Genomic DNA, 25584 nt, shown 5'->3' with positions numbered 1-25584 from the left:
TTGATGTTTCTCTCACACCTCTCTCTCTCTCTCTCTCTCTCTCTCTCTCTCTCTCTCTCTCTCTCTCTCTCTCTCTCACACACACACACACACACACACACACACACACGTCTCTCTCTGTCTGTCTCCCCCTTTCTCTCTCTTTAATCAGTGAACATATTCTTGGGTAAGGATTTTTTTTAAATACCCATTAACTGTCACTTCCCTTCCCCCTTAACTCTCCTCCCCTGCCCCACCAGCCCCAGGAAATTACTGATGTTCTTTCCGTCTCTGTAGATTTGGCTGCTGTGGACACTTCACATGGACATAATTATATAGTCAGTGGTCTTCTGTGAGTGGCTTTGTCACTGAGCATGGCTTCAAGGTCCATCTGTGCTGTCACCTGTATGGTCTCTCGAGTCCCAAGACCGGGCCCATGTTTCTTTCCTGTTGTGATGGGTGTATCTTTCACTGCTCTCTCATCTCCCTTTTCTTTTCTTTTCTTTTCTTTTCTTTTCTTTCTTTTCTTTCTTTTCTTTCTTTCTCTCTCTCTCTCTCTCTCTCTCTCTCTCTCTCTCTCTCTCTCTCTCTCTCTCTCTCTTTCTTTCTTTCTTTCTTTCTTTCTTTCTTTCTTTCTTTCTTTCTTTCTTTTCCTGCCTTCCTGCCTTCCTGCCTTCCTGCCTTCCTGCCTTCCTGCCTTCCTGCCTTCCTTTATGATTCTAGTCTTTGAACATTTAAAGGGAATAGTGAGGTAGGGACCCGGTCTTGTGGGCCAAACTCAGACGGGTGAATGGGGATCCCTGGTGTTCTATCATCAAAAGGTAGAACAGCTGACTTCTCACAAGGCCTTCATTTGTGCATCCACAGCTGGGAGAGGATAAACTCCCCAGAAAGGCTTAGGTTACCTGCAAAAGCCCCAGGTCTCACCAAAGGATACTATCGAAAGAATGAAAAGATAAGTCACAGAATGGGAGAAAATACTTGCAATTAAAATATCTAATAAGGGAGGGAGGGGGTGGGCAGGATGGAGTGGAGTGAGGGGGGGGAATGGGACAACTGTAATAGCATAATCAATAAATATATTTTAAAAATATATCTAATAAGAGATTTATATCCAGAATATAATTAGGAACAGCCCAAAGCAAGCAAACAAACAAACCCAATTTAAAAATGAGCAAAACACTTAGTAAACAGTTCTCTAAAGAAGATATGCAAGTGGACCAGTACCCGAAAAGCTTAACGTCATTAGTTATTAGGGAAATGCAATCGAAATCACAATGAGCCCTGGCCAGGCGGCTCAGTTGGTTAGAGCATTGTCCCATACGCCAAAAGGTTGCAGGTTCAAGCCCCAGTCAAGGTGCATCCAGGAGGCAACTGATCAATGTTTCTCTCTCATGTTGATCGCCCTCTCTCTCTTCCTTCCTCTCTCTAAAATCAATAAACATATCCTCGGATGAAACACAATGAGATACCATTTCACACCTGCTGGAATAGCAATTTTAAAAAGCTAGATGGTTATAAATATTAGCTGTTATATGTAAGCCTCGTGCAAACCACAAAGCAAAAATCTAAGGTTGACACAGAAAAATAAAGACAAAAGAATCTAAACACACCACTACAAAAACCCATCACATCACAAAGGAAGAGAACAAGAAAAGAAAGGAACAGAAGAACTACAAAACAATTAATAAAATGGCAATAATTACATGCCTATCAATAATTAATTTAGATGTAAATGGACTAAATACTCCAATCAAAAGGCACAGAGCTGCTGAATAGATGGGCCTAGATTTATTTTATTTTAAGATTTTTAAAATTTATTTTTAGAGAGAAGGGAAGGGAGGGAGAAAGAGGAGAGAAACATCAGTGTGTGGTTGCCTCTCATGCATCCCCTACTGGGGACCTGGCCTACAATCCAGGCATGTGCCCTGACTGGGAATTGAACCTGTGACCCTTTGTTTTGCATGTCTGTGCTCAATCCACTGAGCCACACCAGCCAGGGCTTATTTCATTTTTTTAAAAAGGCCCATCCATAAGCTGCCTACAAGAGACTAACTTCAGGTATAAGGACACATAGAGACTGAAAGTGAAAAGATGCAAAAGCTATTTCATGCGAGTGAAAACCAAAGGAAGCTGGAGCGGCTATACTCCTATCAGACAAAACAGACTTTAAAACAAAGACTGAGAGGAGAGGAGCGGGGCAGCGGCTTGGGGCCCGAGGCACGTTTGTTATGCAGGCAGCGCGCCGACCACAAGCTGTTAGCTTGTCTCACGAGCGAGCTAAATTGGCATCCGAGAGTAAGGCGCCCTCCCGGCTTTGGGTTCAGGGTGGAGTAGGGAGATCCTGAGCTGACTTCTCATTGACACCAAAACTACGACTTCTATAACAGCTATCTCTCCGAATGACCTGAAGACGAGCAGGACAGAGTTTGTACAACTACAGATATTAAGAAAAAGCCTCATTAAAACTGCAGTGAGCCCTGGCTGGTGTGGCTCAGTGGATTGAGCACTGGCCTGCAAATCAAAGGGTCTCAGGTTCAATTCCCAGTCAGGGAACATGCCTGGGCTGCAGGCCAGGTCCTCAGTGGGTGGGGTGTAAGAGGCAACCACACATTGATGTTTCTCTCCCTCTCTTTCTCCATCCCCTCCCCTCCCTAAAATTAATTAATTAATAAATTTAAAAAAAAACCTACAATGAGGTATCACCTCACATCTGTCAGAATGGCTATCATCAATAAATCCACAAACAACCAAGTGCGGACGAGGCTGTGGGGAAAAGGGAACCTCGTGCACTGTTGGTGGGAATGCTGACTGGTGCAGCCACTGTGGAAACAGTGTGAAGTTTCCCCCCAAAATTAAAAATGGAACTGCCTTATGACCTAGTGATTCCAATTCTGGGTATATATCTGAATAAACTTGAAACACTAATTTGAAAAACATATATGCCCCCCTATGTTCATTGCAGCATTATTTACAACAGCCAAGATTTGGAAGCAGCCCAAGTGCCCATCAGTAGAAGAGTGGATTTAAAAAGCTGTGGTACATTTACACAATGGAATATTACTCGGCCATGAAAAAGGAGGAAGTCTTACTATTTGCCACAGCATTGACGAACCTACAGGGTATTATGCTAAGTGAAATAAATCAAACAGAGAAAGACACATATCAAATGATTTCACTTACATGTGTAATCTAAAGAGCAAAATAAATGAACAAACAATTGAAACAGACTGGTGATTGCCAGAGGGGAGGGGAGTTGGAGTACCGGGCGAAGAGATTAGGAAGTACAAATTGGCAGTCACAAAATAGTCCCAGGAATGTAAAATACAGCATAAGGAATATAGTCAATAATAAGGCAATAACTATTTATGGTTTTCACAATTATGGTGCTAGGTGGATACTGGAAATATTGGGGAGAACAGTTGGTAAAGTATACGATTGTCTGACCACCATGCTGTACACTGAAGCCAATGCAAAGTAATATTGAAAGCAAACTGTAATTGAAAAAAAGTGCAAGTGTAGGTCAACAAAAAAAGCCACCTTGAGACAGGTAGGAGGGTCAAAGATTTAGTCTTGTCTGGACCCGCCCTACTCCCCACTCCCCAGGCTGTGACCTAAAAGTGGGAGGGATGGCACAGCCACAGAGGCCCCCTGAAGAGCAAGGGGTCCGAGTCCCAGCTTGGGGGACCTGCACCAGAAAGAGGAGACCCCATGACCTGTAGCTTTGAGAACCAGAGGGGCTTACATCTGGGGGAGCCAAAGGGCTGTGGGAGACCCAGGTCACACTCTCTGAGTCCCAGAGTAGAGGGCGCAGTTTGAGAAGCACCTGGGCAACATCTGAGGGAGACACATTGACTGATTTAGGGCACGCGCTGGAGGAACATGTATCTGTCGGAACTTTCCTTAGGCACAGAAGTGCTGGTGGGCACCATTTCCCCCTTTTCTTTATTCTCCTTCTACCTAGCCGGCCTGACCCTGGCAGACGCCATTTCCGACACTCTCTATTAACCTCACTAACACTGTTCACCTCACAGGACCCGACCAGGCTGGCACCCCTCCAAAGCTTTTCCTGCCTCGACACCCCCATGGGTGGCCTCAGCCAGCACCAGCCACAGCAGCGTGTCTGCAACAGCCAAGGCCGGGCCTCTCAGCCAGCCACTCCGAAGGCCTTGCCTGCCCACCGGCACGCCTGCAACGGTTGTGGCCAGGTCTCACGGCCAGCCAGGGCTGGGCCCAGCCTCACCTGCCACTGTGTCCTCAGCAGCTGTGGCCCACCCACAACAGGAGGCCACGCTAGTCCATGCAGGGAACACCTCGGCAGCACCTGGCCGTGGTGACAAGCAGGGGCCATTCCACCCCTGGGCTCCTCAGGACACCTTCTAAATAAGGCCAAGAGCAGGAGATGTAACTAGTCTACCCGATATGTAGAAACAAACCAGAAAAACAAAGAGACAAAGGAATGTGTTCCAAACAAACAAACAAACAAGAAGCAAACCCCAGAGAAAGAACTGAACGAAACGGAGGGAAGCTATCTACCAGACAAAGAGTTCAAAGTAACGGCCATGAAGATGCTCCTCTGACTCCGCACACAAGTGGATAAAAAGTATACATCACATCTTCACTTACTCATCTGTGATGGACACCCGAGTGCATGTAGAAGGAACATAGCTCAACATGATAAAAGCCACATATGACAATCCCACAGCTAACATCCTACTCAATGATGAAAAAAACTGAAGAAGGCACAAATAAATTTTAAAAATTGCATACTCATAGATTGGAAGAATTGATATTGTTAAAATGTTCATACTAACTACCCAGAGCAATCTGTAGATTAACGCCATCCTTATAAAATTCCAATGGAATTTTTCACAGAAATAGAACAAACAATTCTAAATTTGTATGGAACCAAAAAAAAAAAAAATCCCGAATGGCCATAGTAACCTTGAGAAAGAATTACAAAGCTGGAGACATCAGGCTTCATGATTTCAAACTATATTATAAAGCTATAGTAATCAAAACAGTATGGTACTGGCATCAAAACAGACACACAGATGGAACAGAAATAAACTCACATAAATGGTCAATTAATTGATGACAAAGGAGCCAAGACTATACAATGGGGAAAAGACAATCTCTTTAATAAATGATATTGGAAAAACTACACAGCCATAATTTGAAAGGATGAAACTGGGCCACTCTCTTACGCCATACAAAAAAATTAACTCAGAATAGATTAAAGACTTGAACATAAGACCTGAAACCATAAAACTCCTCCAAGAAAACACAGGCAGTAACCACCTACGCATCAGTCTTAGCAATGATTTTTTGGATTTGACACCACAAGCAAAGGCAACAGCAGCAAAAATAAACAAGTGGGACTGCATCAAACTAAAACGCTTCTGCACAACAAAAAAAACTATCAAAAAGCCCTGGCTAGGGTGGCTTAGTGATTGGAGCATTGTTCTGGGGCAACTGAAAAGTTGTGGGTTTGATTCCTGGCCAGAGCACATGCCTAGGTTGCGTGTTTCTGTCCCCAGTACAGGGTGCAGGCGGAAGGCGACTGATCCATCTCTCTCTCTCTCTCTCTCTCCCCACCCCATGTCCCTCCCTCTCTGCCCCCACGTCCTTCCCTTTCCCTCTCAAACCAATGAATATATCCTCGGGTGAGAATTTAAGTAAGTAAGTAAGTAAATAAATTAATTAATTAAATAGCCACTAGCCACATGTGGCTCCTATATTACAAAAAAGAAAAAACTATCAACAAAATGAAGAGCAACTTACTAAATGGGAGAAAATATTTGCAAATCATATACCTGGTAAAGAGTTAATATCCCAAATATGTAAAGAATTCATACAACTCAACAAAAACATCCAATTTTAAAGTGGACAGTTCTAAATAAGATTTTTGCAAAAAGGACATTCAGATGACCAGCATGTGCATGAAAAGATACTCAACATCACTAACCATCAACAAAATCACAGATGTGAGATGTCACCTCATGCCTGTTCGAATGGCTAGTATCAAAACAAGGAATAAGTGTTGGCGAGGATGGGGAGAATGGGGAATTCTTGTGCGCAGCCTGTGGGAATGTAAATTGGTGCAGCCTCTATGGAAAACAGTACGAAAGCTCCTCAAAAAATGAAAAATAGAACTACTATATGATCCAGGAATTCCACTTCTGAATATTTATCAAAAGAAAATGAAAACAGCCCCGACTGGTGTGGCTCAGTAGGTTGGGCGTCATCCTGCAAACCGAAAGGTGTCTGGCTCCAGTCAGGGCACATCCCTAGGGTGCAGGTTCGGTCCCCGGTTGGGGGCGTGCAAGAGGCCACTGATCGATGTTTTTCTCTCACATCAATGTTTCTCTCCCTCTCTTTCTCCCTCCCTTTCCCTCTCTCTAAAAATAAATAAATAAAATCTTTTTAAAAATCTTTAAAAAATAAAGCACTTGCTGAATGGGAGATGATATTAGCAAATAATACCTCCAATAAGGGGTTAATATCCAAACCATCAGCAACTCATACAACTTAACACCAAGGGGAGGGGGCGGGGAGTGGGAATTTAAAACCGAAGACTATTAATTACAAAAACCAAAAAAGCTAGTAACACGATAAAATATTGCCTGAATAGACACTTCTCCAAAGAGGACATACAGATGGCCATTAGACATATGAAATGATGCTCGACGTCATATATCATCAGGGAAATCCAAATTAAAACCACAGCGAGATATCACTTCGCACCTGTCAGAATGGCCGTCATCAACAAATCCACAAACAAGTGCTGGTGAGGCCGTGGAGAAAAGGGAACCCTCGCGCACTGTTGGTGGGAGTGCAGACTGCTGCGGCCACTGTGGAAAGCAGTATCGAATTTCCTCAAAAAACTAAAAATAGAACTGCCATATGACCCAATGTCACATCTGTGTATATGTCCAAAGAAAACAAAAATGCTCATTCAAAAAGATATATGCACCCCTGTGTTCGTTGCAGTGTTACTAGTAACAGCCAAGATACAGAAGCAACCTAGATGTTGATCAACAGTATGTAGCAATAAAAAAGAATGTAACCTTGCAACAAAGAAGGTGATTCCGTGAACAACGTGGGTGGACTAAGGCAGACAGAGAAAGACAGATACTGAATCACTTCACTGAACTGTGGAATACAAAAAGGAAACAACCCAAACAAATGAATAAGTAAAACGGAAGCAGGTCCAAAGATATACAGAAATAGACAGTGACTGCCAAAGGGGAGGGGTGGGGGGATGGGAACTTTAAAAAAAAGTCTATAAATTACAAAAACAAAAAGGCTAGTAACACAATAAAATATTGCCAAAATATTTTTATTTTTCAATTATATTTTATTCATTATACTATTACTGTTGTCCTGATTGTTCCCCCTTTACGGCTCTCCACCTGGCACCCCCCACACCCTCAGGCAATCCCCCCACCATTGTTCATGTCTACGGGTCATGCGTGTAAGTTCTTTGGCTGCTCCACATCCTATCCTGTGCTTTACATCCCCATGGCTATTCTGTGACTACCTCTTTGTGCTTCTTAATCCCCTCACCTCCAAAATGTTATTTTCAGAAAAGGCCCAGGCCTTCCCCTCTCTCCACATAGCCTTGCGGGGTGGAGCACTCGCTCTACTCATTTACTTCCACTGTGGCAGAGCCCCCACTTTCCACTCTGAGCTCCCGAATTTCACCTCCAGTGTTTCCACCTGCAAAATGGAGGCAGAGAGTTGGATTAGCTGATCTCATAAAAGCCCCAAGTTCTACGTTTATAGTAAGTTTGCTTTGTTCTTTACAAAACCAGAGAGCTGTGCATTCTGTGTTATCTCCTGTGTAAAGCTCCTCCCCACGGCCACATGGAGACAGAAAGACAGAGCTCGAGGGTGTGAGACTGGGCACACGCCTGAACTGACCACCGCCTCCTTCAGGCCCCTCCAGCCCAAGGCTCTTTCCAAGACACGTGTTTGTCCGTGGAGGTACCCACAGACACAGTGTGACTTCAGAGTGCCCACCCAGGTGTGCAGGACGAAGGGAAGAGAACCATGGAGGAATGCCCTGGGTAGGTCTCAGAAGGAGGCAGGGGAGAATGGCACAGGAAAAATGGCTGTGCCGGCCCATCTATCACGACCTCCTGCCTTCTGGAATAGACTCATCCAACCCCTTGGGCAGCAGGGTGGGTCTCTGCAAAGTTAGTCCTGTTTTCCCACTGACTTTCATTATTGTATTAAAGATATGTTCTGTGGGGGAAAAATAGCCACTAACAGTTCAGACTGAAAATTTCAGAAGAGGGTGGTCCCCATGGTGACCAACCCCCAGGTGTTGAAGTCTGGGAGTGAGTGACCAATTTCGACCCTGCCAGCGCCCCGTTCCAAGTAGCCTGCACACAGCACAGCTGGACCTCGCTTCTTCCACTTGTCTCCAGTAGCAACCACAAAGACTAGACTCCCGGCGAGATGGAGGTGCAGGCACACACACTGTGCCTCTTCACACAACCAAAAAAAGGACAACAATTTAAAAACAAAAAACATCCAGAACTGACAGAAAATCGAACCGTGTGGAAGTCCGACAACCAAGGAGATAAAGAAGAAACACTCACCCAGACGGTAGGAGGGGTGGAGAGGGGCGGCTGGGATGGATGGGATTCCAAGCAAGGTGGCAGCTGGAGGACCAGGCGAGGCAGCAGAATGTGGAGCAGGGTGGGCGAGGCTGCAGCTGTTGGACCAGGTGACAGACCCACAACCCAGGGTCCCAGCTCAGGGAAATAAAGCCTCAAACCTCTGTCTGCAAACACCTGCTGGGGTTGAGACGGCAGCAGGAGAAACTCCCAGCCTCACAGGGGAGTTTGTTGGAGAGACTCATAGGGTCCTAGGGCGTGCACAAACCACCACCCGGGAATCAGCACCAGAGGGGCCCACTTTGCTTGTGGGTAGCAGGGAAAGTGACTAAAAACCTGCAGAGAGTGGAGCAAGCGCCATTGGTCCCTCTGGGACCCTTCCCCACATAGTGTGCCACAACGCAACGACCAGCATTACCCCACCCCGGGAAACCTAAGGCTCTGCCCCTTTATGTAACAGGTGTGCCAAGACAAAAAAAAAAAAAAAAAAAAAGGCCAAAATGAAAGAACAGATCAAAGTTCCAGAAAAAATACAACTAAGCAACGAAGAGATGACCAACCTATCAGATGCACAGTTCAAAACACTGGTAATCAGGATGCTCACTGAATTGGTTGAATTTAGTTGCAAATTAGATGAAAAAATGAAGGCTATGCTAAGTAAAATAAAGAAAAATGAACAGGGAACCAATAGTGATGGGAAGGAAACCGGGACTCACATCAACGGTGTGGACCAGAAGGAAGAAAGAAACATCCAACCAGAAAAGAATGAAGAAACAAGAACTCAAAAGAATGAGGAGAGGCTTAGGAACCTCCAGGACAGCTTTAAACGTTCCAACATCCGAATCATAGGGGTGCCAGAAGGAGAAGAGGAAGAGCAAGAAATTGAAAACTTATTTGAACAAGTAATGAAGGGGAACTTCCCTAATCTGGCTAAGGAAATAGACTTCCAAGGAGTCCAGGAAGCTCAGAGAGTCCCAAAGAAGCTGGACACAAGGAGGAACACACCAAGGCACATCATAATTACATTACCCAAGATTAAAGATAAGGATAGAAACTTAGAAGCAGCAAGAGAAAAGGACACAGTTACCTACAAAGGAGTTTCCATAAGACTGCCAGCTGATTTCTCAAAAGAGACCTTACAGGCAAGAAGGGGCTGGCAAGAAGTATTCCAAGTCATGAAGGGCAAGGACCTACGTCCAAGATTGCTCTATCCAGCAAAGCTATCATTTAGAATGGAAGGGCAGATAAAGTGCTTCTCAGATAAGGTCAAGTTAAAGGAGTTCATCATCACCAAGCTCTTTTTATATGAAATGTTAAAGGGATTTATTTAAGAAAAAGAAGATCAAAAATATGAACAGTAAAATGACAACAAACTCATAGTTATTAACAACTGAACCTAAAACCAAAACAAAAGCAAACTAAGCAAACAACTAGAACAGGAACAGAACCACAGAAATGGAGATCACATGGAGGGTTATCAACAGGGGAGTGGGAGGGGGAGAGGGGGGGAAAGGTACAGAGAATAAGTAGCATAAATGGTAGGCAGAAAATAGACAGGGGGAGGGTAAGAATAGTATAGGAAATGTAGAAGCCAAAGAACTTATATGTACGACCCATGGACATGAACTAAAGGGGGGGAATGTGGGCAGGAGGGGATGTACAGGGAGGAGGGGAGTGAAGGGGAGGAAAGGGGACAAATGTAATAGCATAATAGCAATAACATGTATTTTAAAAATTAAAAAAAAAGAAACCACAAAGACTAATAGAGGTAAGCTGTCATGCCATCTTTGACCAGCAGGAGGTGCTCTGTACTATATACCATCTGCACTCTTGCTGAAGCCTTCCTGTTTATTTTTGCTTTATTATCAATACTAAGCAAGACTCCACTTTATCTGTCTTACAAATTATGATCCTCTGAGATTAGATGAAAATGAGGCAGACCTTCATTTCCAAAGTGTTTATCCAGTGGCCTAATTACCCCAACATTCTGGAAGGAATCATAGCTGTCTATGGCTATGATGAAAATAATACATTTAGGGAGTAAAATCAGCTGGATTCTGTGCTGAAATCCGGAGGGAGGAAGCACCTCACCTGAGCTCCGTCCGTCTGTGTCCATGGCTGTTCTTGAACCAAAGCCAACTCTTCAGCCAACTCTGCATCGGAAAGAAGACTCAGCTTACCTGTCAGTCCGAGGACGAAGAGCTCTGCCCTAGGGGACTCCAGTCTGAGGGAACCTAGAGCTGAGCAGGACGTGACCCTGTCGTGGACATTGCAAACTGAGGAGGAGACGCAGCCCTGCCCAGGCTCCAGTCTCAGTGGGAACAAGCCTTCTCTGAGTTCGGATCTGATGAGGGGGCTGCAGCCCAATCCTGGGAACCTCAGGAAGCACGGACTTGTGTGAGGAAGGAGACGTGGCCGGGAGCTCCAGTCTGAAAGGACGTGGCCCTATCCTTCACAGTCCCTAACTCGTGGAAAACTCCAGTGGTGCACCCCAGTGGCATACGCATATGGAGACCCCAATGAACAACAGACAGACATTGTCAGACTTGGTCACTCTAAGACTCAGCCAAGGCCCGGCTCCCTGGGGCGTTTCAGGCCCAGTGGTCACCAAACAGTCACTGCTCCCTCTAGCTCTCCGTGGTCAGGAGCTGACCTTACCTTCTCATGCACACCTGGCCAATATTTAACTCACTCAGGCTGACCTAGGGTTCCCCTCTGTCCAGAGCCAAAGTAAGAAGAATTGGGCGTGGAGACTTTGCCCCCCCTTTCCCCGCCACTAGTCCTGCCTCCACAGCAGGCTACAGGTGAGCTGGGACAGCCCCTCCTGCCCCTTCCTAGGCGGGTCCTGGACACACAGCATCCCAGGCTGTTCTCACAACAACCCTCGGAGGTGGACGTCATCACACTCCCTTCTGAGATAAGGAACCCAAGGCTCAGACATCGTGATCTGGGAATTGGTCGGGGAGGGATTCGGGGCTGTGTTCCCTACACCTTGCACAGAGCTTCTCCTCCTGCCTTGCCTCCCTCCCTCAGCCAGGACTGCCTGCACAGAACAGGGCAGACACGCAGCATGGTGGACGGCACACGCGGGGAGTTGGAGAGAGCTCGGGGCCGGAGGGCGAGGAGCCCTGAGCTCCAGGTCCAGGTATGGGCAACGTTGGCCAAGCCCCTCTCCGTCTCCCAGCCTCAGACCGCCATGTCCAGCCACCTCTGAGGTCTTCTCCGTAAACCTGGGCCATGAACAATGACCTCTGCTCTGCCAGCCTCTCCTAAGGCTACGGTCAAACTCTCGCGAAGGTCTGGCAACCCTTGAGGTTTGCCACTGGCGTGGGGTACATTTGGTGAAAACGAAAAATGAAGCGGCTTCTCTAAGCATCCTAGCACATCCAGGTTAGACCCTTTAATTGGCATTACCTCTCAAGTATCTGCTGCCGCCCTTTATATAACCTAGTCAGGTTGTTGAGGGAGGCGTCCGATGGGCTCGGGGCACCTTTCTGAGCCAGGCCGCCCCCACCACTGGTCGGAACAGTCACAGCTGGTGACTGTGGCGGGTGGGCCCTGCACACCGCCTGGGAGAGACAGTGGCACAGAGGAAACCAGCAGAGCCACACAAGAACCTCTATTTGTCATCTTCGAGTCCCGCCCACCCGTCCTCACCCCCTCAGTGCACAGCAGCCTTGCCCTTGCCCTCAGCCCTCCCTGGCCCTCTGAGACTGGGTTTCCCGACAAATTGGAGAGGGAGCCGCTACAATTCTCGGTCCAAACCAGCCCCCCTTCATGGGAGGGGCTGTGACAGTGGGCGGGGTGGTGCTGCTCGGCCCCTCTTCCCTGCGGACAGCCTCTCTCCTAGGGTCCCGAGTGCCTACACAAATATGCCCAGTCCCTGAGGACACCCCAGATGCCCCCAGATAAGTTTCATTCTGAAGGCGGCTTGCTCCCCAGGCAGGATTTCCAACTGATGAAGACATCTGAGGAGGGAGCCGACTTCGGGGAGAAGGGTGGTGAGCACACTGTGGGGGGCCGGGGGGATGTACCAAGCAGAAGCTGGATTTTCTAGTCCACAGCTTATGTGGTTAAAAAAAGTCAGTTCCTGCGTGGGCCGTCACCTTGCCGTTGTTGGCTCCTGAGGTATCACACCCTGAGCAAACCTCCCCGTCCCTCAGTGATCCCCACTTCAAAATTAGCTTCCCAAGACCGTGCACTCTGGTTGCCCCTCCGCCATGCCCTGACGCCAGGCTCGCAGGGTCCCTCTGGAGCTGGGACTCTAACTCAAAGATGTGCAGCCACGGTGGCGGGCTCTAAAGCTGAGCAAGACGGGGTGCGTGCCCATTGCTTACTCTGACGGAGGAGGCCGCTGCGCTCTCCCTGCGGGCCCTGGGTGCTGGAAGGTTTTCCTGGTTTTATAAGGATAGCTGAGGACACTTGATATGCTTCCCAAGGCCAGCCCTTCGCCTCTGCACCCCCTACTGCCTCCTGAGCCCATAATTAATGAGTCCAGTCCCCGGTGGGGCCTGCGAAAGGGAAGGAGGGTAAGGCAGGAGGCTGGCTGACAGAAAGGTTCGCAGCCCAGCTCTCCCACGCACCCTGGGCCAGGTGCATAACCTTTCTGGGTCTAGATTTCCTCATCTTGCCATTGCACAAAGTTGGTGGGAAGTTGGATGAGATAAAGTGTGTGAAGGGCCAGGTATTAGGCCACTGCTACACACACACACATACACACACACACACACCAGGAAGACCAGGAAGGATGGTCGCAGGTATGGACCAAGCCCCTGACGTGTCTGGTGTGTGCCTCTGTTTTTACACCAGGCACACGTGTGTCAGCCAGCCTTCCCAGGACCCTGCTCCCGCCCGCCACTGGGGTCCTGCCAGGGCCTGGACTCAGCCCACTTCCTTCCACTGCTCCCCCCACCCAGAAGCTGGGGTGTTGGCGTGCCAGGGAACAATGGGCCCCCAACCCCTTCCGGCCCGTTGCGTGAGAAGGAGCTGCCAGAAGGAAACACAACTCCCAGTGGAACAGGCCCCCACCCCCCGCCCCCACCCCTGCCCACACCTGTTCCAGGGAAGCGTGGAGACACCCGGTTTCTCAAGGGCAGAGCCTCTCTCAGTACACTCCGTTCCTTCTCCCCGGCCTGGTTTCCCCTACCCCCCTTTTTCAGAGGCATCCCTGATCCCCTCCCCAGGGGCTGGGCTGGGCCGTCCTGCAAGAGTCCAGGGCCCTGTTCTCTCATCTGTTCCCCGTGTGCGCCCTGACAGAAGCAGCTTTCACCAGCGAGTGCGGGAGGCCAGTTGGAGGCGTCAGGTGCTCAGGGCTAAGCGGAAAGGTGCATGAGAAGGGTCCATCTCCAGGGCTCAGCCCAGGCCCCTACACCGTAGATAAGGTTGAGGTCAGGGCCCCGAAATCCCTCCAGAGAGCACAGGGCTCACTGCGGGGATGGGGGTGGGCAGCTCGCTGTCCCCAAAAGTCCTTCCAGCACTCAGGGCTTTATTGGGTAGCAGCTCCTTCACCTATGCCCCCCCCTTGTCCCCTCACTCACACCATCGCCCTCACACTAGGGGCCCAGCGCCTCCTCCATCAAGGTAGGGCCCTGGGGGCGGGGGGGCGCAGCAGTCAGTGGCAGTGGGAAGCAGCTCTCCCATGACGCTTGTCCACTCCCAACTCAGAGGGCTCACTCTAGGTGGGCCGCTGCCCAGAGGCTCTGGACAAGACACTGGGCACGCGTTTCCCCACCTAGAAGCTGTGTGTTGGCAGTGGACGGAAATGAGACCTTCCCTGCGCTTAGGCCGCCAGGTGCACTGGGTGCCTTGTTTGATGTGCTGGTGGAAGCTGAGCTCTGCCTCCATCTTGCCCAGCTACTCATCTTCCACACCTCGGCCCCTCCAAAGCTTGGGGCAGGGCCTCTGCTCCCCCGTCCAGGGAGAGAGCCTCACCGGATCCAGGGCTCCCGGTTCTCAAGTGTGCCATTGCCAGCGAGCTGGAGCAGCAACGTGCTCTGCAAACCTGCCGGATTACCCTGCTGGGTGCCTCCTCGTATCCACCCCTCCCCCCACCTGGGGACTGAGCTTCCTTGCTTCTCGATTCTCAGGACAAGGACTCTCAGGCATCTAGCGAGTGGCCCCCTTGGCCCTAAGGGCACAGGATGTGGCAGGCACACCTGCAAACACCCACCTGGCTACAAGCACGCACATACCTGCTGACATGCTGATCCACCTGCACATAACATCTGGCAAACTCGCACACACATCCACTCAACCACTCCAGGCCCACGCTTGCCCACGCGCATGCGCCCAGAGTGTGGGTGCCCCCAGCTATGCAGCCTCACACACACGCGCCCCGGACTAGCATCTGACATGCAAGCCCACTCCCCCCTGCACTCCCCGCCAGCTGACGGGTGCCGTTCCAGGAACGTCATCGTCTTGTGGACCCCACCCCACCCCTGCCGTGGAGATTCAGAGGACGCTTCGCGTAGGGAAGGGCCGTGCTGTGTGTCACAGATGACTGAGTAGCGAGGTTCTGTCCCCAGGCTTTTATTAATAAGCAACACTTCAGATCCGTGGGGGAAGGATATATTATTGAATAAACACTGTTGGAAAAGTTGCATACCTACCTCCCTAACACCAAAACAAGTTCAAATGGATCTAACATTTTAATGTTGGTGATAAAACCATAAAAGGCCAAAAGTAAACATGGAATTGATTTTTTTAATAATCTGAGAATGAAAAAAAAAAGCCTTTCTACATTTGACTGAAGTCCAAAGCTATAAAAGATTGTTTTACTAAATAAAAATAAATCAATTCTGCATTTAAAAGAGGCATAAACAAACCCCAAAGACACAGTGGATGTGTACTGAACGCCTGCCGGTCTGCCCTCCAGGCCCCTCCCCACCCAGCGCTCTGTGGTGGGGTCGCATCCGTAGGCCCCCTCGCCCCTGGTTTCTGACTGGGTTCACAGAATGGAAGCTCTAACAATGGGCGATGGGAGACGTCACAGCCCAGGCAGCTCTCTCTCCGAGTCTCCCTGGAGACTCCCCGAGTCCTTGCCTACAGACGTGTAAATACCCCTGTATTAAACCTTCCTCAAATTAAACTGATTTGAGCATGTCACCTGTTCCCTGCAGGGACCCTGCATGCCACACAGGTAAAAGGTTAACTTCCTTAATATGCAAAGAGCTCTTTCAAAAAAAAAAATCCAATAACAATGGACAAAGAAAATGCACTGGTAACAGAAGAGGAAAACACAAATAAATTTTAAAATATAAGTAGATGCTTTGGCCTCACGGGTGAATAAGAGAACACAGCTTAAAGCCGCCCCACGACTGCCCACCGAGTGGCACAGACGCCGAGTCTGACAGCACACGGCGTGGGCAGGGGCGTCGGAGACAGGCACTGATGTTCAGTATTGGTGAGAGCGAATTCCAGTGAAGAGGAGAACTTGACAATATTTGTCAAAAAAGTTTAAAATTTTATTTATTTGTTTTTAGAGAGAGGGGAAGGGAGTGAGAGAGAGAGAGAAACATCCATGTGCAAGAGATACATTGATCAGTTGCCTCTGGCACGCCCCCTACTGGGCACCTGGCCCACAACCCAGGCGTGTGCCCTGACCTGTGCCCTGACCGGGAATCAAACCAGCGACCTCTCAGTTCACAAGCCGGCACTCAATCCACTGAGCCACAACCAGCCAGGGCTATTTGTCAAAATGTTTAAAGTACATACCCTTTGAACCAGCACTTCCACGTCTAGCGATTCATCTTTCAGTTGGGCTTATACAAATAGCAACAATGTGCTCACGGATTTTTGTTGCAGCATCCATTAATTTCAATAATCTGGAACTGACTGAATAAATTATGATAGATTCATAACAATAGGCATGATAGGAAGGACCAGGGCTTCTAGCTTTGCTACCATGTGTGGTGTTAACCACGGTGTACTAATATACGCCGAGACTGTCCTGCAAGGGGTGTAAGGAAAAGCAAGTTTCTTCTTCAGAGAAGGGAACAGGCGTCTAGGGGACATGGCTTTGAGAGAGATTCATCCTTTCGTGACTTTCTGGTTTTGTACCACAGGTGCAGATTTCCCATTTCAAAAGAGGAATTATATGTCATTGATTGAACATCTGCGATGTAGCAGGGACTGAAGATACGGCAGTGACGGGGTTAGCCTGCAAAGTAAGCGAACAAACAAATACCCAGTTACAAATTGTAACAGGTGCTATAACGAAGCAGCAAAGGCGCTATGAAGAAATAAGCAGGGCCCCGGCTGGTGTGGCTCAGTGGATTGAGCATGTGCCTGCAAACCCAAGGGCCACCAGTTTGATTCCCAGTCAGGGCACATGCCTGAGTCGGGGTGCATGCAAGCGGGCAGCTGATCAATGTTTCTCTCTCTCTCTCTCCCCACCCCTGCCTTTCTGCTCTCTAAAAAGCAGTGAGGATTTTAATAGAATGAGCAGAGGAAAAAGAATTCTAGTCAAAGGAACCAATACGTGCAAGCGTCCCAAGCAGAAAAGGCTTACTTTGTACCCGTGAGCACGTTGCCACCCCTCTCAGGGAAGGCACAGATTCTCCTGTGAAATAACCCTGTCGTAGCGGTGGGGAGAAAGAGGCGCAGCGAGGGGAGATGGCTTTCCCAGGGAAGTGGGTGAGCCAGAACCGGCACTTGGATCTTTGGGTCCAGGAACTCAATGCTATTCCAGCTGTGCATTTGGGGACCTCCTGCAGGATTGCAGAGACCAGAAGCAGAGGTTAAAGGAGGAAGAAGTCAGCCACTCCCCTGGCTCTGCCCTCCCCCCTCTGCCAGCTCAGGGGCTGAGGGAGGGAACAGTCAGAGGCTCCATGCGTGTGAAGCACGCACACGCATGCCATGAGCACCGGCCACAGCCCAGACAGCTGAGCTGCTAACTTACCACGGTCACCTTGAGCCTAGGGTCAGATTCTACCCACCTCGCCCGGCCTTGGACAGGTGATTCTCTTGAAAACGCTGCTTCGCTTGTGCGCACATGTCAGTGCATGAGAGTCTGTGTGTCCCCGTGCACCTGCCAGCTCGTGCGTGTAGCGTTCCCAGCGTGTTCATACTGAGTGCTCGCTGAGGACAGCAGCCAGTTCCCGGTTTCCTTGTGACATGTTAATTTAACCCTCACGACAATCCCTTGGAGTGCTTTTTACAGACGAGGAAACTGAGGCCCAGAGGCATCACATACATCGCCCAGAAAATAGGTGGCAGAAGAAGGACTCAGAGCCGGGGCCGTGGGATGTCACAGTCTCTGTGTTTAGTGGAACACTAGATAAATGTGCAAGAAACAAGTGAGTAAGTGAACCTCATGGCACAGATGGGGAAAATGTGGTCTAGGTAGACACCTAGAAAGCTGGTGTGTGAGCAAGGCTGAAAATCCAGGTTTCCTTCTGCCTAGTCAGGCCTCCTCCCAGCCGCCAGCACCATCCCGGGGCTACGGGATCCTGTGCGCCCCCACCAGGCTCCCACACAGCCTAGCAGGCACGCAGTAGGTGGGACTGCGCGGGATCTCCTCTTTGCCATCCCAGCATCTGGCTGAACTCCCTGACCTTTGCTCTGAACCCCTGGGATGCACCTGAGGAATTTGACGAGGGGCTACCTTCTCCCCAAGCTACTTCCTCGGTGGGGGCGAAAGCGGGGCCCATGCTAGGCCAGTGCAGGCCCTCCAGCTAGGAAGCGAGTGCATCCTACACACAGGCCCACCCCCCATGCACCAATGCCCCGTGTGAGCCTCCATTCTCTGCAAGGTCTGTTTCCCTGGAGGGGTGTGTAAGCCCAGGGCTCTGGAAAGCCAGCACCACGGTCTGCACCCCCAGGGGATGGCGAGGACTCCAGGAAGCCCCATCTGTGAGCCTGAAGTCCCCCCTCTTTCACATTTCACTGCACTGCCCTGGAAGGAGGGGGTAGAAGGGCTCTTCTCCTGTGTACCAGGCCCCTTACTCCCATCAGCCATGTGTTCACGTTCTCTTTGCCCTGGAGGAGGGGTAATTGTCCCTAAGAGCCACACTAGAAGGCTTCCTAGAAGGCATTCACTACACTTTTGGTCTTCGAAGTCGGCAAACTTTTTCCAGTAGCAGGACTCATTGGTCAAAGGAAACCCTGCGACCTTGACCCTTCTCCAAAAAAAAAGCCAAAAAAAAAGGCAGGCTACTTGGGGTATCGGGGCCAGGTCCCTATCGTGTCTCAGTGTGACGTGCAGGGTTGAGAGTGGCCCTCCCTCCCCTGACCCCTGTCACTGTCCAACTCTGCGCCCCTCTTCCTGCAGCCATCCACGTAGTTCTCATTTCCAAGGCAACGATCTGCCCCCACCCTCCTGCTAGGAGCTGGAGCCGTGAGAGTGCAGTCTGGGCCGCCCCCTCGTGGCCACTCGTAGAAGTACATGCTTCCTAACACCGCTGACCGTCAGTCACCACAGCCCTGGGGACCCCATTCCAAAGACAGTCTAAGGAAAAGCGAATTTACTTTGCAAATGCAGCTTCAAGACAAGGCTCTAGGCCTTCCTACTCATAAATTCTGGAGAATCCACAAAGAATAACCAGAGGACTCCCCCCACCCTTTTTCATCAATCCCTGGCCTGGTCATTACAGACACATCCGAAAAAAAATTCTTGGTCCAATTGCCTGCCAGGAGTCCAACTTCTTATCTCTTACTTGCAGGGACAGGGAGCTCACTGCCTCCACCGCTGACCCATCACCTTTTCTGTGCCGGGGCCGTGGGGAGCACTGACCACCGGGAACACCCACACTGCTCTCTTACCCGGAGCGACAGGGGGGCAAGTTCACCAACAGGCACAGGCATGGAGTAGCACGTTCTACAAGCACATACAGCCCAACCTACCCCGTCTCAAGGCTCTTATATTCAAAGGACTTAAATTCTAGAACCTCGGCAATGTCTGGAGCCCAGGCGGGCCCCGTGATTCCGCTTGAGAATTGCCACTGTCCCCTGAGCACCTGCTCACACCAGGCCTGTCCTGGCGTCTGCCCCATTCACATTCTCACAATACTCTGTGAGGGCCATGTGCTCACACTCACAGGCAGATGGGGGCAGGGGTGCAGAGGGGAGGTCGCTCTCCTAAGATGACACCGCTACGAATCTGCAAAGCTGAGCTTCACCGCAGGCTTGCTGACGGCCCCTGCTGCTCAGAACCCCCATGCCCACGCAAGCCACCTGGGCCCGGAGCCAGCCTGCCAGGAAGGTTCAGAACAGACTGTGAAGCCAGAAGTCTGTCCCCAGCCTGCCCTTCAGGCCCCTTCATCCCAGTCCTGCCTCCCACCCTGGGGTCCAGGACCATTCCACCCAGACCTTCCTGCTCTGCACCAGCAGCTCCTCTGAGCCTAGATGGAAACGTCTGCCCCAGCTCACAGCCCCTTCGCCACCGCCAAACTCAGGACCTGGGGCGCCAGGCCTCTGGAACTGCTGTCTGAAAGCCCCCTCAGGGGCAGAAGAGAGATCTCAGGCTGTGCGTTGGGGCTGCGCATCACCATCTGTGGGCCTCCTTGCCGTATAGATAAGGTCTACAAGCTACTGTGCTCCTTGAAGAATAAGGACTCGATGAGACCAAATGTACAAACCCCCAGCACACGGTTCAAAGGATTGTGCCTTCCTTCCAATCCTCACCTCTCTCTTGGCATTCAGGAAAATCCCAGGAGCGTCAGCAATGCTGAGGCCAGGCCAGATGCTGGCGGCTCAGCAGAGTGACGGCCTTGGAATCGCAGAGCAGCTCAAGGTCGGGGACGCCGGGGAATCCTGGCAGCCGGGTGCTGATCTACCTGGCTGTCCTCTCCCAGCACATCTGGAAAAGCCCTTGCAGTGCCAGGCAGGGGCCACTGGGGGTTCTAGGGAAGCTGGTTACTGCCTGTCCGTAAAGGAGTAACCTAACCAGTCCACCATGCTTTCTGGAAGTGGCTTCATCCTCTCCCCTTCCTGCTGCACTTGTCTCCCTGTCTTCATCTACCCGGGCCAGCCCTGGGACACTTCCAGTTGGGGAGGGTCAGCTCTGCCTCTGGCCCTGGTTGAGCCTGTGGCAGGGTCCAAGAGCCCGCTGCCCCGGCTCCAAGCGGCCAGAGCCTAACCTGCCTCCAGCCCCATCATTTTCCCTTCCTCTTGGAAGAGATCTGCTCCCTGGCCACCAAGGGGCAGTGTTCCCCCTCGAAACGGATGAGCCTCCAGGCTAGTACCGTCTCTACCACAAAAAGAGGGTAGATGGCTGGGGTGGGGGGCAGTTGCTGGGGGAAAATGCAGACAACTGTACTTGAACAACAATAAAACAAAATCAATGTTTAAAAAAGAGGGCAGAAGGCAAGTCATCACAGGGAGTGCAAAGGGAAGACAATGGCCTTTGTGTAATCACTGCTATGAGCCCAGAACCCCCACGCAGGTCCATACCTCATCCTCCCATGGCCCCCACGGGGGTGGGGCCAGGGGTCACCCAGCAGGATTCTAAGTCACAGACAATAGGGACTGGCCTCCAGCTCACGTAAGCAAAACCAGTAAATGTGCTGCTACAGAAAAGAAGAAAAGACACCAGCAACGAGGAAACAGCTGAGATCGGGCCTCAGGTGCCGTTTGAACAAGTGCTGCCCTTGGCCTCTGGGCCCTCAACCACCACTGAAAAGAATCTCTGGGTCCCTAGTGTCCGTGGCAACCTCACCCTGACCGACTTGAAACATCACACTCCCTTCTGTACCACAAGCTCAGGCAGGTGGCCAACGTCCCCCAGGCTTTGGTCCCGTCACCCCAACCTCCACCCAGGGCCCATGTGTACGTCAAGCACCAGGCCTGGGGTTCCCCCACTCGCCACACCTGCCTTCTCTCTAAGACTGGGGAATGAAAGGTGCACAGCCAGGGGTGGGGGTGTTGAGGGGCAAGAGGGCCACCTCTCCAACTGGAACTGGCCCTGGCTAGAGGAAGAGGTGACAGGGACCTCTTGGAGGTGACCTCTACATCAGGAGAGCACCCCCCGACACCCAGAGGCAAAGAAGAGTGGGGTCCAGGAAGTCGGGTTGTGGGGAAGGACAACGGAGCGCCAAGCAAGGGCCCCCTCTTTGGTGTGAGAGCCCTGAGGTCTGTGGCAGGAATGACAGCAGAGACCCCAAGGAGAACTCAGTCACTCACTTCTCGCTCAACACAGCGTTACTGCTACAGGCTCCGTGCCACCCTGTGAATAGACAGAGGAAAAGGAGCCATTTCCTGTCCTCACAGAGCTCCCCCACCCAGACACCACTGTGTAAAACTAAACTCTGAGGGGCTGTACCACCAAAGGGAAGAAGTACATCCCACGCGGTCCCTGGAGCCCACTGAAGAAGGGCCCCCCAGGCCCCATCTCTGGATCATAGGCAGCTTCTGGAACTTCCTCTGGCTCAGAGAGGGCCCCCTTCCTATCCCGCCCCACCCCGCTCCCAACCAAGGGAGTGGGCTTCTAAAAGCTGCCCCGCTCTCTGACAGGGACAAATGTTAACACCAGGCTAAAGTCACAGGTACGCCTGGAAAGGAGGATTTGCATGTGATTTGAAAGAGCTTGGCCCGAGGCCCAAGTCAGGCAAACTTCCTGCCCCTGCCCCTCATTCCTGCACCCTGGGCCAAGTTTCCCACCTTTGCACAGCAGAGAACCTCAGAACCGTTTTTTCTGGCTTCCCCCCAAATAGCACCGACTGGATTTTCCAATTCGCAAGGCAGAGCCTGGGGACTTTTGGGCGACCAGGTCCAGCTCAGGGACAACACCTGGTAGGTGAAGGTGTCCGAGCAGCTCTGAGGGGGTGAGCCTCACGTGGGAGAGGTTTTGTTAGCCTCGGACTCCAGGTAAGAAACAAGGAAGCTTCTGGACCTACCCAATCCCAGCCACTCGAGTCCCCAGAAAATAGTACACATCCCTGCACTATTTGGTGACTTCATCTCATCTGCCACCGGTGAAACAAAGGCTTAGAGGACAGCGGCGGGAGAGCGGGGACTACAGAGCCTGTTTTCAGGAGCCAAAGACAAAACAGTCACCTAATTGCCCGTGAGTGAAAGTGAGCCTTGCGCCAAAGCACTGTGCCAGCGATTCGCTAGCTCACCTCCACTTAGCATGAGAAGCACCCTGCGAGCTGGGCCTCTCACTCCCATTTTAGAGATGAGGAAACTGAGGTCACAGAGCTGGGCAGGGGTGAGGCAGGACTCTAACCGAGACACTTTTTATTTTTTTTTTAAAGATTTAATGTATTTATTAAATACATTATTTACTTTTAGAGAGAGGAAAGGAGGGAGAAAGAGAGGGAGAAAAACATCTATCGTCTTTCTCGCACAGGCCCCCAGCTGGAGACCTGGCCACAACCCAGGCATATGCTCTGACCGGGAATCGAACCAGCAACCTTTTGGGTCAAAGGTTTGGAGCTCAATCCACTGAGCCACACCTGCCAGAGCTAACCGAGCCACTATTAAGATAAATTGGGTGAGAACGATGCCTCTGCTTGAGGCAGCCCCTGGAAGCACACTCCCCTGCAGGTCTGGAGGGGAGGGGCCTGCAGGCGAGGCCAGGCCTGGCTCCTGTTTGTTTCTTAGGCTTTTAGCAGCTATGGCCATCAACTTGGTCATCCAGCCAAGCAGACTCTGGCGTTCGGGTGCCAGGGCCACTATGGCCACTTGCTGTCTCCTGGTTTCTGGCCTTCCCTGGGGATGCTCAGCTGGGGCGTTGGTCCACTCTCCCTGGCCACCTTCCTCAAGCCCGCCCCCCCCCCCCCCCCCCGGCTTTGTGCTGCTTCTGCCCCTTGACCCACCTCCACAAGTCAGTGAGACCCTGAAGCAGGGAAGTGGCATTCACACCAGGCCTAAGTGACCTCAAAGCCCTTTCTGCTTGGTCTCCCTGCCCCCAGGTGTCCCCAGAGCTGTTCTTGTGGGTTCCAGGCCTCTTTCCCAGTGACTGCTACTTCCACCTTCTGTGGTCTCTTTCTGCAGGAGGCTCCCGATGGGCATGGTGATGACAGGGTCAAAGGGCGGCTCCCAAAGCAGGGGGCGGGGGCAGCCCTGCAGGGCGCCCCAGGTGCTGGCAGGGAGGGCAGCTGTTCACAGTCAGCTCAGCCTGGGCACCTGCTCTGCAGGAAGTCAAGGGGACTTTGCTGGAAATCTGCCTTTAATCTTGGCTTCCTGTTTTCTGCCCAGACGGGACTGAGTTTCAAACTATTTCACACCAGCTTCTCTAAACTGTCATCTCAGAGCAAAGAGGCTGGGGGAGGGGAGAAGGTAGGCTGAGGGAGGAGAGGCCCTTTCCTTCCCAGGAGACCCTAGGAGCAAAGCACACGCCCACCCATAAAGGCGCTTAAGCTCTGGACCTCTAGCCATCAGCGACCATCCCAGCTTTGCATGGAGCCAGCGTGGCTGGGTTATTTCGTCAAAATGCAGCCCGAAGTCCTGAGTACAGTTCCCCACATCCAGGGCCCTCCAGCCTCTCTTTTCTCCTTTCCCTCACGCCAGACAGGTAGCCCAGCCTGGGAAAACTAGTGCTTGAGCCTGCCTGGCTGGGAGGGGCCTCTGAAATTTCCTCCCAAATCCTAAAACCCAAGACCCCTACTCTACTTTCCTTTCCAAAAGTCCACTGCATGGGGCAGCTGGTGCTTTTGGCTTTGGAGGTCCTCAGATCCAAACCCTAGTCCTGGAGGTGGACTCCGGGAAAGCTCTTTCCACTGTGAGCCTCAGTTCTCTGGCCTGTCAGAGGTGGCTCCAAACAGGCTTGACCCCTCCACGTCTCTCACAGGTGTCTTCAACTCAGTTTGTCTGAAATCCAGCTCCTGGGCTGTACTCCCAGCCCCTCCCACCTCAGCAAAGAGCACCACACTTTCCTCTGAGGACCGGCCTGCTTCCTCCTCCTGTGGCCTCACTCACCACAAACAGCCCCTCACTAAGATGTCCCCTGGCGCTCCTGTGCCCACCAGAGCCCACCCCCATCACCACTGGCAGGATTATGCAAAGCATCCTCCCTGTTCTCTGGACCTTCACTCAGTATGTCACTTCCCCACTTAAAACCCTTCAATGGTTCCCCAAACCATTGCTCATACAATAAGACCCAAACTCGCGTGACATCCCTGACCCATAGCGCCCTACAGAACCCGGCCCCTCCCTCTCACACCACTCTCCCCTGCTTCCTGCTCGTGTCATCCCAGCCTCCTGCCCCTCCGAGCTTCTCTCTGCCTGTTCCTCCAGGCCCCTGTCCTCTGTCAAGCACTCACCACTGTCACACCAGCATCTCATTGTTCTGTTTATTGATTCATCCTCTCAGGCAAGACCCATGCTCACTCCTTGCTCACTTTTTCATCTCCAGCATCCAGAACAGTGCCTAGCACTTAGTAGGTGCCCAGTATTTGTTGAATGAGTGAGTGAGTGAGTGAATGAACGGGGAGGTTGGCAGGTAATTGGCTCTTCCACTACAGGGTACTTCTGTGGGACAGGGCCCCTTACTGATTTGTCCTCTGTGCCTGGGGTTCAGAGAAAAAGAATTTATTTCACTCTGCTGAGAAGAGGTGGAGCCAGCATTCAAATGCAAGTCTATTTGACTCCAAAGTTCACACTCTGGGCCACATAAACCCTGGGGGAAAGTCAAACGTATTTGAGGTTAAGGGAAGATGGGTTGGTAACAAACCTGGGACAGGGATTAGAGCATTTCCCCCCAATCAGCTGGGGTCCTTTCCCATTTTGCCAGCTGATTCAGCCAGCGTAGAAGAGATATCAGCTTCTCCCTCCCAGAAGGCTTTGTAGAGCTGCTGAAGTGCATTCCTTTAGGCTGAGAGGTGGCCCCACCAGCCCCACTTTATCACTCCATCTTGACCTCAGAGGAAAGAAAGGGAAATCAAGTGAGCTGAGCACCCTCTCCACGCCCCCTCACCTTCAGGCCCTTATCTTGTTAAATCTGCACCATCTCTAAAGAGAGAGGTGTATTTTGAGCAGGATCTTACAGAAAGAGGAAACTAAGCTCAGAGAACTTAAGTAACTAACCCAAGGTCACGCA

At 51.0% G+C, this 25584-nt stretch overlaps 1 long non-coding RNA gene across 2 annotated transcripts; it reads right to left on the bottom strand.

The window, feature by feature from the left end:
• Window positions 1-16239: 16239 nt before the first annotated feature.
• On the bottom strand, window positions 16240-25403 carry LOC123479441 (uncharacterized). Of its 2 annotated transcripts, none has more exons than XR_006655054.2 (4): window positions 25219-25403; window positions 17543-17879; window positions 17116-17314; window positions 16240-16764 (listed from the first exon to the last, which is right to left on the bottom strand). It is a non-coding gene; the product is annotated as an uncharacterized lncRNA (long non-coding RNA). The 2 variants fall into 2 exon arrangements; XR_006655055.2 differs by lacking the exon at window positions 25219-25403 and adding an exon at window positions 24809-24924.
• Window positions 25404-25584: the final 181 nt, after the last annotated feature.

The sequence above is a fragment of the Desmodus rotundus genome, chromosome 7 (genome assembly GCF_022682495.2).
Source record: "Desmodus rotundus isolate HL8 chromosome 7, HLdesRot8A.1, whole genome shotgun sequence".
Lineage (NCBI taxonomy): Eukaryota > Metazoa > Chordata > Mammalia > Chiroptera > Phyllostomidae > Desmodus > Desmodus rotundus.
This window is presented reverse-complemented; position numbering and strand designations above follow the sequence as displayed.